The 14,660-nt window shown below is 46.7% G+C and overlaps 1 long non-coding RNA gene across 1 annotated transcript in view; it reads left to right on the top strand.

Annotated features, from left to right (window-relative positions):
• LOC307225423 overlaps positions 1-14,349 on the top strand; it is a 46,654-nt gene extending 32,305 nt beyond the window's left edge. The window contains exons 2-3 of the long non-coding RNA XR_013842996.1: positions 12,562-13,034; positions 13,863-14,349. This is a non-coding gene — a long non-coding RNA (uncharacterized lncRNA). The remainder of the gene's footprint in view (positions 1-12,561; positions 13,035-13,862) is intronic.
• The last annotated feature ends 311 nt before the right edge of the window (positions 14,350-14,660 follow it).

The following is a 14,660-nucleotide window of genomic DNA, read 5'->3' as shown; positions in this document are numbered from 1 at the left end:
TTATTTCAGCTGAGTAATAACCTTCTCTCTCTTTTTCTAATTTCCTGCCACTATCTGTCCCCTCATCATGGTTCTCACGCTTGTGATAAGCTTTAGTGCATTTTTTTTATATGAAAGTACAAAGGGGGCAAGGGAATAAAATTCTACAAAATGAAAGCATTCTTATCAAGAGAGCTAGTTGAACAGAGCTGAATGGCACATTAAAAAAAATAATAAAACACCCCAAAACATTGACTGGTAAAATATAGTTGCTCCCAATTCAACCAGAGGTTAATAACAGAGTGAGATTCATGGTAAGACACATAAGTGTGACACAGGCAGATCTGTTCATATGATCCTTGGGCATGCAGGCAGAACATCTGATTTCTATGCAGGTGTGAGTCCTGGTGTCTGCTTGGTTAGAAATTTCAACTCGGTGTCCCTGTTGAATCTATATATATATACTTGGGCTCCATAATCACTGCAGATGGTGACAGCAGTCACAAAATTAAAAGACGCCTGCTTCTTGGGAGAAAAGCGATGACAAACCTAGACAGCATCTTAAAAAGCAGAGACATCACCTTGCCGACAAAGGTCCATATAGTTCAAGCTACGGTTTTCCCAGTAGTGATGTAAGGAAGTGAGAGCTGGACCACAAAGAAGGCTGATCACTGAAAAATTGATGCTTTTGAATTATGGTGTTGGAGGAGACTCTTGAGAGTCCCATGGACTGCAAGAAGATCAAACCGATCCATTCTGAAGGAAATCAGCCCTGAGTGCTCACTGGAAGGACAGATCCTGAAGAGAAGACGCCCTGGAAAAGACCCTGGTGTTGGGAAACAATGAGGGCACAAGGAGAAGCTGGGGCCAAACGTCTTGCTCTGCTTTCCTTTGGACCACATCAGGGAAGCCAAGAAGAGGGTCTTGTCATCTGGGCATCCCAGGACCTCCATACAGGACAGATTCTGAAGCTGAGGCTCCAAGACTTTGGCCACCTCATGAGAAGAGAAGACTCCCTGGAAAAGACCCTGATGCTGGGAAAGATTGAGGGCACAAGGGGAAAGGGACGACAGAGGACGAGGTGGTTGGACAGTGTTCTCAAAGCTACTAACATGAGTTTGACCAAACTGTGGGATGCAGTGGAAGGCAGGAGTGCCTGGCGTGCTCTGGTCCATGGGGTCATGAAGAGTCAGACACGACTAGACGTGTGGCATAGCATAGGTTGCCAGCATCCGGAACCACACACAGGGGGTGCAAGAAAGGGAAAGGGATGGAGGATGGATGCACATTCAACTGCCTAATGGCGTCCATGTCACCTAGGAGGTAGAGATAGGAACTTGATCCAGTAGTGCTAGTTTCTCAAAGTCTGGTAGTCATTTACATTTACAGCTATCCTGCTATCCCCCTTGACTCTAGTTAATCCTAATGCCCCCACCCAGAAGGCAAGGCCACCCTCTTTGGTAACCACTGCTCTAGGCACTGTAAAATAAAAAAAGGCCATTCCCTCCTTTTAGCATGAATGCTACAGCCAAGAGCGTTGATCCCTTGCTCAACATCTTCCTAGTTGCAGCTGGAGAAAGGCCTCCAAAAGAGGATCTCAAGGCATGGGCAGGTACGGATGGGAAAACAGCCTACCTCAAATGATCCAGGATAAACACCAGCACTTTGTATTGTGCCAGAAAGCAGAGCAGCAGCCCATCAGCATGGCTTGCAGCCTGCAATGAACTTATCCCCCATGAATTTCTAAGGTAAAGGTAAAGGGACCCCTGACCATTAGGTCCAGTTGTGGCCGACTCTGGTGTTGCGATGCTCATCTCGCTTTATTTGCTGAGGGAGCCGGCATACAGCTCATGTGGCCAGCATGACTAAGCTGCTTCTGGCGAACCAGAGCAGCACATGGAAATGCCGTTTACTTTCCCGCCAGAGTGATACCTATTTATCTACTTGCACTTTGACGTGCTTTCGAACTGCTAGGTTGGCAGGAGCAGGGACCGAGCAACGGGAGCTCACCCCATCGGGGGGATTCGAACCGCCAACCTTCTGATTGGCAACTCCTAGGCTCTGTGGTTTAACCCACAGTGCCACCCTCATCCCTTCCATGAATTTCTAAATCAATATAAATATATGTTCTAGTGGCAATAACGTCCGAAATGGTAACAATTATGGTCACTCCAACAATTCCATCTATTCCTGATGCTCAGGTGTGAGTGTCATCCTTTATATAGCCAAGACGCACAAGAAGAGAGTATTGGCAAAGTTTGAGGGAGGTCAAACATTTCCAGAAGTCGGGGCGGGGGAACCTCTTAAGAAAAAAATACTTGGGGAAGGAGCCCAAAACAGACTTAGGAGCAGTGATCATGCTCAGTGGCCATGAGATCGAATGGAGAGGGGATGGGTTGGAGGACTGCTGCAAAGGTCATGGCTGGCTGGCTGGAACGGTCAACCGAAGTATTCTATGCTGCAACATTTAGTGGCAGGAATAATAATAGTAGTAGCCTTTCACTTGCATACAATTTAACATCGAATAGGTAAAAAGGTAAAGGTAAAGGACCCCTTAGGGACGCGGGTGGCGCTGTGGGTAAAACCTCAGCGCCTAGAACTTGCCGATCGCATGGTCGGCAGTTCGAATCCCCGCAGCGGGGTGCGCTCCTGTCGTTCGGTCCCAGCGCCTGCCAACCTAGCAGTTCGAAAGCACCTCCGGGTGCAAGTAGATAAATAGGTACCACTCTGGTGGGAAGGTAAACGGCGTTCCGTGTGCTGCGCTGGCTCACCAGATGCAGCTTGTCACGCTGACCACGTGACCCGGAAGTGTCTGCGGACAGCGCTGGCTCCCGGCCTATAGAGTGAGATCAGCGCACAACCCTAGAGTCTGGCAAGACTGGCCCTTATGGGCAGGGGTACCTTTACCTTTACCTTTAAAGGACCCCTGGACAGTTACGTCCAGTCAAAGGTGACTATGGGGTTGCAGCACTCATCTCGCTTTCAGGCCGAGGGAGCTGTCGTTTGTCCATAGACAGCTTTCCGGGTCATGTGGCCAGCATGACTAAACCACTTCTGGCGCAACGAGACAGCGTGACGGAAACCAGAGTGCCCGGAAACACTGTTTACCTTCCCACTGCAGTGGTACCTATTTATCTACTTGCACTGGGGTGCTTTCGAACTGCTAGGTTGGCAGGAGCTGGGACAGAGCAATGGGAGCTCACTCTGTCGTGGGGATTTGAACCGCTGACCTTCCAATGGGCAAACCCAAGAGGCTCAGTGATTTAGTCCACAGCGCCACCCGAGTCCCAACTTAACATTGAATAGGATGAAATGACGCTGATTTCCCTTAGAGTGAATCTCAAAGCAAAACCCCTTCATTCTTCTGCAACACTGCAGCTTATCTAATTCTGACTCTGTAACAATTAATGTGTAGGAACTGAATTCGTTTTCTGTGTTGCTGTTTTAATCTCTCGATGACTGAAACTTTTGCCAGAAAACCAGTGATGAGTTCTTGGCGGTGGGGGTGGGGTGTAGTTTTCTTTGTAATAGGCACAACACCCACAGTCTTTCTTGTGCCCTGAACATATGCAAATTAATAATCAAGAAAGATGAGAGCAAAATAAAACCGTGATGATTTAATGACGCCTATAGCTGATCCCCGGATGCTGCTGATAACAAGTTATGGGCGGAGGGATGGAGGAAAGGGTTAGGAACTCCCCGCAAATGTTATCTGCAGCGTACGTCAATTTCCATGCTCATTGCATGACGACCTGCATCTGTGCAAAACCATCTGTCATGCTAATCAGAAGCTGAAACACCCCATCGGTTTCGTGAGCTCGCAATGCCGCGCTCGGCTCTGCATGGGCATCTGCTAGCTGTACATCTGAGTAACTCTGCTGACTTCGACAGCGCCATTTCTGATTAGCGCCAATGAAAAGGGAAAGGGAAATAATTGGCTTTCATTTCGGTCGCAAGTTACTTGTGTCATCAATTTGTCTGGCTGCTCTTTTTGACCGCTGTGGATAGCTCTGCGCCCAGAAAGAAGCGATTTTTAAAAACACATTTAGATTGAAAGCCTCCGTAAAAGGCACTTGCGTTTCCTTTATACTATCGCTCTTCATCTCTGCAGAGCAGGCGGAGCCAACAGGGTGCCTTTCGGATAGTGATGGACTACAACTCCCATCAGCCATATCCAGCATGGCCAGGGGGAAGTCATGATAGGAACTGTAGTCCAAGAACATCTGGAGGGCACAACATTGCTACCCTTGTATGGATGATCCATTTGAGATAAAGCAAACATTCCCAGTGCTCAGGGATGGGGATAAAATTATTATTTTTAACTGGCTCCCACATGAGGGCCACCAACCTAGATGGCTTTAAAAGAGGATTAGACCAATTCAGAGTTCTTAACTTATAGCTCTCCAGATGTTGTTGACCAACAATCAGGAATGATGGGGGATGGAAGATGTCTCCACACCAAAGGCGTTTTTCCCAGAAGGGATTCAAACACTTACCAGAACTTCAAGTTTGCACAATTAAAGTGGATTAAAGTGCTCTGTCGATCCTAGCACAACAAATCCACTTAAACCACTTGTGGTTTGGAAATTGATGGGGAAATGCATCAAAAAGTGTGGCATGAATGACTGACTAATGGGAAGACAGACATGTAAAAACATGGCAGGCAAATCAAAACGAATGTTCATTGTCATATGACTGCCCCATAAACTAATCTGAACAAATGCGCAGTGAAGACTGGACACAGTTTAATCACCATATAAATAATAAATAAATAAATAAATTTTTATTTATACTCCGCCCTTCAGAAAACCAGGCTCAGGGCAGCTAACAACAAATTTAAAACACTTAATTGATTCAACAAATACAGCATAAAATACAGTATAAAATGTGAATAACAATAAATTATAATTCAAAAATCAATATAGGGGGGAAATCCATCCAATAACATTAGATGATCACCAGGGCTAGCTGGCTAAATTAGTCCTATTTGGGCCAGCGAGGAGACCAGGGGAGAATTAGCTGTGGGATCCAGAGCAGGTAATCTTCATAAAAAGGGGAGGCGGAAGGAAGGAAAGGGGAATAAAAGATCAGGCTAAGCTCAAATTGAAAGCCAGGCAGAATAGCTCTGTCATACAGGCCCTGCGGAAGGAATTTAAATCCTGCAGGGCCCTGGTCTCATAATGCAAATCAGCGTGCATGTTGAATATGTACTTTAGAAGTATCCAGAAAGCCACAGATTAATTAGCCAGCCCTGCTTTACCTGAGGCGGAATTTTCGTGTGTCCTTTTATATTAGAGGCATGGATATCAGAGAATTTCAACAAAAACAGAAGTGGATTTTGCTGGTGTTAAAGCATTCCTCCAATGTTTGTAATGGAAATCGATTTGGGAAATGTGCTTGTTACTCGCCATCGTCATTGCTTTCAGTCCGTAAATGATTCGCAATTGATTACATCTCCCCACACACCAGTTTTCATGGAGTTTCCTTTGCATTGAAATGTGAAATGTGCATTACCTAAAGGCTGTGCACTGCAAGACAATTAACACAGCTTTGGGCAGAGGACAAACTGCAGCAGAAGAGAAGCAACGCCGCATGCAGAAGAAAAAATATAGAGCAAAGCAGGAAAAAACATGCCTTCTTGCATCCCTAATTAGAGGGGAGCTCAAGCTGTTTGGATTCAATGAGTTCAGTCCCAAACTGGTGCAGTTTTGGCAGCTGAAAAAGAACCTCATTAGTTACCAGGCTGTGAGATGATGGCTTCGCTGTCGTGCATCCCTTTTAATATTTCCAAAGGAGAAGCAGCTTATAACTTCCATATGAAAATCTACCATCAAAAGTATGCTATGTGACAAATATGGCAAGCATTTGGGTTTTTTTAAACAGCAGGTCTGTCCTCCTTTTTTGCCCTGCTGCTAAGGTTAGCCAAGATTTATCTGTTCCTTGGGTCTTTCATTTTTGGAATTAATTTGTTTTAAGGCTGGTGTGTGAAGGAGAAGAATCAGCCCGATCTGGTTTTATTGATTTTTTTGATGTAGGTGAATGGCCAACAGAACGTGGAGCTATGAAGGTGGTGGAAAGTTTAGCTGACAGTCATTTCCAAGTGGGGAAGTGCGTTTTGCTTCCTCTTTGAAAGCGTGAGTTTTTACAGCTGCCTTATTTGATGTGATTCGTCAGATTAGCAGGAATTTAGCCATCTTGATAAAAGTGTTTTCTGTGCCTTGTTGAAGCTTACAGCAAATCTGCTGGTTGACAGTTTATGGGGAAAGCCTCCTTATATAGGCATTGTCACATGTTTGTTTGTTAGCCCTTCCATCCATCCATCCCTCTATATATATCTGTATCTATAATTTTCAGGATAGCTCTGGCATGGCCCAGCCCAGACTTTGCACACTTACAAAGCCACTCCCGACATAAGGAGGGGGGCTTGCGAGCTCATGCCCACCATCACCCGCACGACCTGGGGAATCCTCGGGCCGCGTCATTCCCTGGGCCAGCCAATCGGCTCGCTGCAGGGGCAGAGCTAGGATCACTTAAGGACGGCACGGCCCGAGATCGCCCCTTTCCTTCCTCATTCCAGCTGCGGTTTCCCACCCACCCACCCTCTAGGTTTGCATTTGGACTTTGCTATGGGCTTCGGCTGGTTGCCGCAAGGGGCCTGGTAGGAGTTTTTCCACTTGGCTAATTGGCATTGTTTTAAAGCCATTTGGTTTTTTCGCCTGCCTCGTAGCAAAACGTCACAACACATTTGGTTTTGGCAGTTAGAAGAAGAAGAAGAAGAGTTTGGATTTGATATCCCACCTTTCACTCCCTTTAAGGAGTCTCAAAGCGGCTAACATTCTCCTTTCCCTTCCTCCCCCACAACAAACACTCTGTGAGGTGAGTGGGGCTGAGAGACTTCAGAGAAGTGTGACTAGCCCAAGGTCACCCAGCAGCTGCATATGGAGGAGCGGGGAAGTAAACCCGGTTCACCAGATTACGAGACTACCGCTCTTAACCACTACACCACACTGGCTCCCCACTGGTTAGGCATGGGTAGGGGTATTATTATGCAGATGAGTCGGGGGGAGGAGCGCCATCACCTCCCCCAAATATTTAAGGGTAGTCCGATAAAGGATTCCACGGGGCGTTGCCTTGTCCGAAACCTATGGAGGCTAGGGCCTAAAGCGCGCTCCCGAGCGGTGACCCCTCAGGGAGCGCCTAGGGATGTGCATCTCAGGGGGCTCCCCCTGTTGGTGTCAACCCTTTCTGGTTCTATGCCGGATAGTCTGATAGGACCAATGCCTAAAGCCAATACCGCTCTTACCTGTAACTAATAAAGTTGTGGCCATTTTTCGCCCATTAACCTAAAATTCTGGTGTCCTGTGTCTTTATTTCATTCCAACTGGGGGAGGGGGGCGGGAATCGCCACGCAATGTAGCTGGACTACAACTCCCATCATCCCTCACCCTTGGCCATACTTCCAATTCCAACTTGACCTTTTTGCGTGGCAGAGCCTAAACTTTGGAACTCCCTGCCTGTTCATATCAGACAGGCTCCTTTGCTGTTCTCTTTTTGGCATCCACTAAAAACATAATTGTTTAGACAAGCCTACCCAGATGTTAAGGGACGCAGGTGGCGCTGTGGGTTAAAGCCTCAGCGCCTAGGACTTGCCGATCGAAAGGTCAGCGGTTCGAATCCCTGCGGCGGGGTGCGCTCCCGCTGCTCGGTCCCAGCGCCTGCCAACCTAGCAGTTCGAAAGCACCTCCGGGTGCAAGTAGATAAATAGGGACCGCTTACCAGCGGGAAGGTAAACGGCGTTTCCGTGTGCGGCTCTGGCTCGCCAGAGCAGCGATGTCACGCTGGCCACGTGACCCGGAAGTGTCTCTGGACAGCGCTGGCCCCTGGCCTCTTAAGTGAGATGGGCGCACAACCCCAGAGTCTGTCAAGACTGGCCCGTACGGGCAGGGGTACCTTTACCTTTACCTTTACCCAGATGTTTAGAAACCTGACATGAGCTTTACTCCATTTTAGGCCTGTTGTCATTTTAACCTTTCGAACGTCATAAATTATTGTTCTTAATTTTTCCTGTTGATAATTTTATCGTTTCAACTTTTTTGTAAACTGCTTGGGGATGCTGTTGCTTTGTCATCAAGTGGTGTATACATTTTATGAAATGGTTTTTTTTAAAAAAAAGTGCAGTGTCCCGCCTTCTTTCAGGTAAATAGTATTACTATTTTTTTAAAAAATCAAAAATTCCACCTATAATTCCAATACGTTTTTAAAAAACCAAACACTTTTATATTGCCAACTTCCCATCCCATTTTCCACAATGTTTTTCTTATACCCCGTTGCTGCACCCTGTCTTCCCTCTTTTTTAACATAGTCACAACACAATAATCTTTAATTCTTTTGGTTGCTCATAGTTCGAAACCTGCTCGCAGATTTTTCATGCTGTAGTATTTCTTTGAATAATCCAATAATAATAATAGTAATAATAATAATAATAATATTTATACCCCACCCATCTGGCTGGGTTTCCCCAGCCACTCTGGGAGGCTTCCAACAGAAGACTAAAAACAGAATAAAACTTCAAACATTAAAAACCTCCCTAAACAGGGTTGCCTTCAGATGTCTTCTAAAAGTCAGATAGTTGTTTATTTCCTTGACATCTGATGGGAGGGCGTTCTACTGGGCGGGCGCCACTACTGAGAAGGCCCTCTGCCTGGTTCCCTGCAACCTCACTTCTCACAGTGAGGGAACCACCAGAAGGCCCTTGGAGCTGGACCTCAGCGTCCGGGCAGAACAATGGGGGTGGGGACGCTCCTTCAGGTATACGGGACCGAGGCCATTTAGGGCTTTCAAGGTCAGCACCAACACTTTGAATTGTGCTCGGAAACGTACTGTGAGCCAATGTAGGTCTTTCAGGACCAGTGTTATATGGTCTAAAAGGCTTCCATTCTTTTTTTTTAAAAAAAAATAGTTTCTCTTACTTTAGCTGTAAACTTTGCTGATTCAACATTCCTTTGCTTACTTCTTCTTTAGTAGGAACTTCTTCGCCTTTCCATTTCTGCTTTCAGGTAAAGATTATGTCACATGGAAACAAACAAACGCCCTCAAGCTTACGTGATTTGTGCAGGCTGGCACTGAGTACGGCCAGATCTAAATGTAATAACTGCCCCTTCTGGATGGAACAAAATACAATATTGAGAGCTGAGACATCCCTGACAGTTACCCCCCTCCCCTTTCCCCCCAAAACCTCCTGCCCATACCTGCCGCCACGATCTCCTTTGCCTTCGCTTTCTGCTCCAGGCTAGTTGCGGAGAAAGTAACTGGGATATTTGAGATCATAAGGGGTTTTGGATGAGTGAACCTGGAGTGACTAAAGCTTTTAGCAAAGAATGGGATGGATCGCCAAGGCCTGCCGTCACATTACATAAACATATGCTTAACGGTACGCACCGTATGTGGGGGCCTGGCGCCACCGTTGCATTAAGTGAAATTTTAGACTGAAATTGGAAGGTGCTCGGCTCTTGGCTCTGGGTACCTGCTTCTCTGTTCCCTTTCAGAGTTCAAGTAAGAAAAGCCAAAGTAGCATCGGAGAATGTGGATGGTGCCGAGCAGGTCTTGACCTAAAGTGAGCTAAGGGGAGAGAGGAGTTTGGGGGCCTCTCTTCTCCCCCCATACATGCAAGCATCCAAGTTTCGATTTCATCCAAAGAGCTCAAAGCTCTTTTTTGTTTTTGTTTTAAATATACATTAATGGGGACTGAGATTTCTGCACGCTGCTGACATCCCATTCATTATCACGGTTGGGACGAAGGCATCCTGCTTAATATTCCTTGGATGCCCTGTTTTTATACCTCTTTACTAGATTGTCAGATGTATGCTATTTGAGATGTATGCTGTGGTCTAAACCACTGAGCCTCTTGGGCTTGCCAATCAGAAGGTTGGCGGTTTGAATCCCTGTGACGGGATGAGCTCCCGTTGCTCTGTCCCAGCTCCTGCCAACCTAGCAGTTCGAAAGCATGCCAGTGCAAGTAGATAAATAGGTACCACTGCGGCGGGAAGATAAACAGTGTTTCTGTGCACTCTGGTTTCTGTCATGGTGTCTCATTGCACCAGAAGCGGTTTAGTCATGCTGGCCACAAGACCCGGAAAGCTCCCTCGGCCTGAAAGTAAGATGAGCGCCACAACCCTGTATTGGATTTAACCTTTGATTGGACTTAACCGTCCAGGGGTCCTTTACCTTTATATATCACTTAATCATCAAAAACTCTGGGCTAGAGGTTCCCAAGCCCTGCACTAAAGGAAGGTCAGAGACTATGATTTCCAAGCAGGCTTTAGCACTGACATCTCTCAGTTAAGCACTGCCTAAAATAAAATAAAGGTAAAGGGGCCCCCTGACCATTAGGTCCAGTCGCAGACAACTCTGGGGTTGCGTGCTCATCTCGCTCTATAGGCCAAGGGAGCTGGCGTTTGTCTGCAGACAGCTTCTGGGTCATGTGACCAGCAAGACTTTATGGTATGCAAAATGAACCATGGAAGGAGAAGAAGGGAAGTCATTGGTTATTAAATGAATATTTTGAAATGTAATTTAGAAAATTTAATAAAAACTATTAAAAAATAAAGGTGGAGTTCCCATTCTTCCTGAAAATGCCTTGCTCAAAGCTCCATCTCTCCTTCTCTTCCTGCCGGCTCCAAGAAGATCACACTGGCTCCTAAGTTTTGATGAAAATGCTTTGCACCCCTGGATTCCATCCGAGTTAATCAACTTGCATTGGGATGAAGCAGTCTTTCCCCCCCACCACTCCGTCCCCGCTGTGACACCGAATTTAACAGATAGGCAGCTGAAGGAAACATTGCATTACTCTCGGAGGAGGGAGGGAATAAATGGAAAGCACACGAGGAAATAAAACGGTTGGCGTTCTGCTTGGAATTGAAAAGCGCTCAAGGTTGAAGCCTTTAATGTAGGGAGTTTATCAACAGAAGCAACATCTTGGTTTTTTATCTGAAGTCTGGGCAAGGTACTTCCTATTGAGGAAATTTATAGAGTTGGGAGATTTGGGGAGCAGATTTCGGGGCCAGAAAGCCCTTCGGGGGAGAAAACCATTTGCTGCTTTCAGAATCTGCATGCAACAGCAAAGACCATGTAGCTGCAAGAGGAATGGGGAGAGGCAGAAAATCTTCCATTTCCCGCCATGGGGACAGGGTGAGAATGCTTGGTTTAGTTAGAATCAACGAATTGAAGAGTTGGAAGGGACCCCAAGCATCATCTAGTCCAGCCCCCTGAAATTCAGGAATCACAACTAAAGAATCCCAGACAGATGGCCACCCAACCTCTTCTTTAAAAAACTTCCACAGTCCATCACTCTCTGAGGTAGTCCGTTCTATTGTCAAACAGCTCTAACTATGCCAGGAAGGAGTTTAGGGTTGTAAGAAGCAACTGAGAAACAAAGGTGGGGGTTGCCATATTTCAAAAGGCAAAAATCCGGACACAAAAGTTGTTGAGCTTTTTCAGTTTTGCTCAAAAAAAAAAAACCACACACACCAATTTTGAGCTATTTTTAAAGCGAAAACTACACTGCTGACATGGATTGCCATATATCTGATTTTCCCTGACATTTCCACCCAATTTCCACCCAGACACTGCTTCTGACTGCAATATTCTGGGTATGTCAACCCTACGCAAGGTCTTCAGAAGGGCAACAACATTGTCAATGCAGAAACTAATGGAGCAAGCTTGAAAAAACAGCCCAATGAGGAACGAGTGGATTTGGTGACACCAGAACAATTAACGGGGGGGGGGGGACCAACTGGAGTGAAGGGAATGGTATGTGGCTTGCTGGAACTCTGAAAATAAGCACTCCACGCTGCAATATTTTGTTGCAGATACCCACCCACCCCCTGTGTGTGTGTGTCTCCTAAAACCATGGTGATTGGATCAGTCAATGGGAGTGGAATGAAGGGGCATTTGGAACATGGTCATTTGGGGTAGGTTAATTCTGGTTAATAGCTGGAGTTTGTTCAAAATGTTAACTCTTGAAATCAGCTGTGTGTGATAGCCAATCTGCTTTTCGAGGTCTCCTATCCATGGGTCAGCAAACATTTTCAGCAGGGGGTCAGTCCACTGTCCCTCAGACCTTGTGGGGGGCTGGACTATATTTTGAAAAAAATAATAATGAATGAATTCCCATGCCCCGCAAATAACCCAGAGATGCATTTTAAATAAAAGCACACATTCTACTCATGTCAAAACACCAGGCAGGCCCCACAAATAACCCAGAGATGCATTTTAAATAAAAGGACACATTCTACTCATGTAAATACACGCCAATTCCCGGACCATCCGCGGGCCGGATCGAGAAGACGATTGGGCCGGATCCAGCCCCCGGGCCTTAGTTTGCCTACCCATGGCCTATGTTCTTCCCCCAGAAATTACCCAAGAGGTTCCTAAGAAACAGACCAGCAACCAAATACTGAATGGTGACGTGCTCTTTTCATTATAATTATTTGTATCTGTTAAACATATTTTCATATATGCATATGGTTTTGATTCTATCAGTGTTAAATTGTTTTTTAATGATGGCTTTTTCTTTGTTTTTAGCAGTCCTTTTATCCGTAAGCTATCTTGAGTCTCATCAGAGGAAAAGGCGGGATATAAATAAATATAGAAGAAGAAGAAGAAGAAGAAGAAGAAGAAGAAGAAGAAGAAGAAGAAGCAGCAGCAGCAATTGGTGTCAGCGTATTTCAGAAAAATTGCCAAGCATCTGTGATGCTGCTCTTTTTTGAAATAAGTAGCTGAAGGGCATAGAATTTGATGGGAGGTAGAAAGATATTGAATTCCAGCCCTTTCCCCCATCCTTTGCCCTGCCATCCATCACTGAGGACATTGCCTCAGGCGGAGCACACCTGCCCCCAGCCCCTAGTTACCCAGCTAAGAACAGCTTCCAAATCTTGAAGTGAATGTTGCTTTCCTTTGCTATCCAGTAATTGTATTTGCAATTGGAATTAACCCAGCCAACCTCATCTGTATAGCCTTGTCAACTGTTTCTGTTTCTTGGTGATGCTCAAAATAGGGTGGTGTCAGGGCTGCCCGAGGTCCCAGCTCACAAAGGACCAACGCCAGTCCGTTGTTATATACAAAAGTCTTTATTGAAACGCAGTTTCGATTTCAAAGCCGCGGCATGCAGCCCTACGTCTTAAACCCTAGACCGCTGAAGCTCCGTCTGAATCTCCACCCCCCAGACACCAGTTTAAGACTCTAGCCTTGCTCCACCTCTTCCTTTGCTCTTTCCTCCTCTGGGTCTGCCTGTCCGCTGGGGTCTTGTCCTTTCTAGACTCTTCTGACGCTGAGTCCCCTGAGTCTTCCCCCTCCCTCCGGCGGGCTTTAGGACCTGGTTCCCAATCCGGGTTACCTGCTGTGCCGCGCGCCTGTACATTCGAACTTGGCGCGCGCGCCCAGCCGGCAACCTTCCTCCTGACCGTTACACTGCTCCTGTCACTGCTTCCCCCTTCGGAGAGGCTAGCTGGACCTGACCTCCCCTCCGTTCCCTCACTCTGCGATGGAGGCGTGGCCAGCCCTGATTCATCTTCTCTCCCTGCTGGAGGAGAAGCTGGTCCTGATACATGGGATTCTTCCCCCCCACTACGCTCTGGTGGAGGAGCTGGTCCTGATCTCCAACTGCTGCTTTGGGAGTCCCCGCTGGCCCCTTGCTTCTGGTGCGTCCCCCCTGGGACCCCCCTTGCCCTGGCCCTCGGCGCCCCCCTCTGGGAATCTTGATTCGCTGGAGAAGCTTATGGAATCTCTCGGGCCACTCTCATACTCCCCTACGCTGCCCTCAGATTCTTCCCCTTCGCTCTCCATTTCCTCTCTCCCCTGTGCCTCTGCTCCTGAGCCCCTGACAGGTGGTCATGCACTCTTCTTCTTCTACTTCTTTTTTTAAAAAAGTTACCCGCCCCCCCCCCCAACCCTGCAATTGGGCACACTGATGCTTTATACATAACTAAGGTCCCATCTGAAGTATACATTTAAAGCAGTATTATACAACTTTAATCCACCAGAGAATCCTGGGAAATGTAGTTTTGTGGAGGGTACTGAAAGGCGTTAGGAGACCCCTATTCCCCTCACGGGACTACAAATCCCAGAGCTCCCTGGGAAGAAGGATAGGCTGAGAATTGTAGCTCCGGAATCTCCTAACAACTCTCAGCACCCTGAACTAGACTTCTCGGGATTCTCTGGGAGAAGTTTCAAATGGTGTGGTAACTGGTCTAAATGTATAGCATGGATCAGGCCTCCAGTGTTGTAGGGATGCCATATTTCAAAAAGTGAACATTCGGACACAAAAGTTGTTGAGCATTTTTTGGCAACGTTGTTGAGCTTTTCGTGCAAAACCTCCAACATAATAGTACTAATACAGTCATACCTCATGTTACGTTTGCTTCAGGTTAGCGTTTTCAGGTTGCATCCCGCGGAGACCCAGAAGTACCGGAAAGGGTTACTTCCAGATTTCGCTGCTCGCGCATGCACAGACGTGCAAAATGACATCACGCACATGCGCAGAAGCGACAAATCGCAACCCGCAGGTGCGGGTTGCATTCTGCTCATGTTGCGAACGGGCCTCCGGAACGGATCACGTTTGCAACCAGAGGTACCACTGTATGTTTTTTAGCTTTTATTTTTTGAAATTTTGAAGAAGAAAAAAT

Source organism: Podarcis cretensis (assembly GCF_951804945.1).
Source record: "Podarcis cretensis genome assembly, chromosome: 10".
NCBI classification, from domain to species: domain Eukaryota; kingdom Metazoa; phylum Chordata; class Lepidosauria; order Squamata; family Lacertidae; genus Podarcis; species Podarcis cretensis.
Note: the sequence above shows the minus strand (reverse complement) of the source record. Positions and strands in the feature narration are given on the sequence as shown.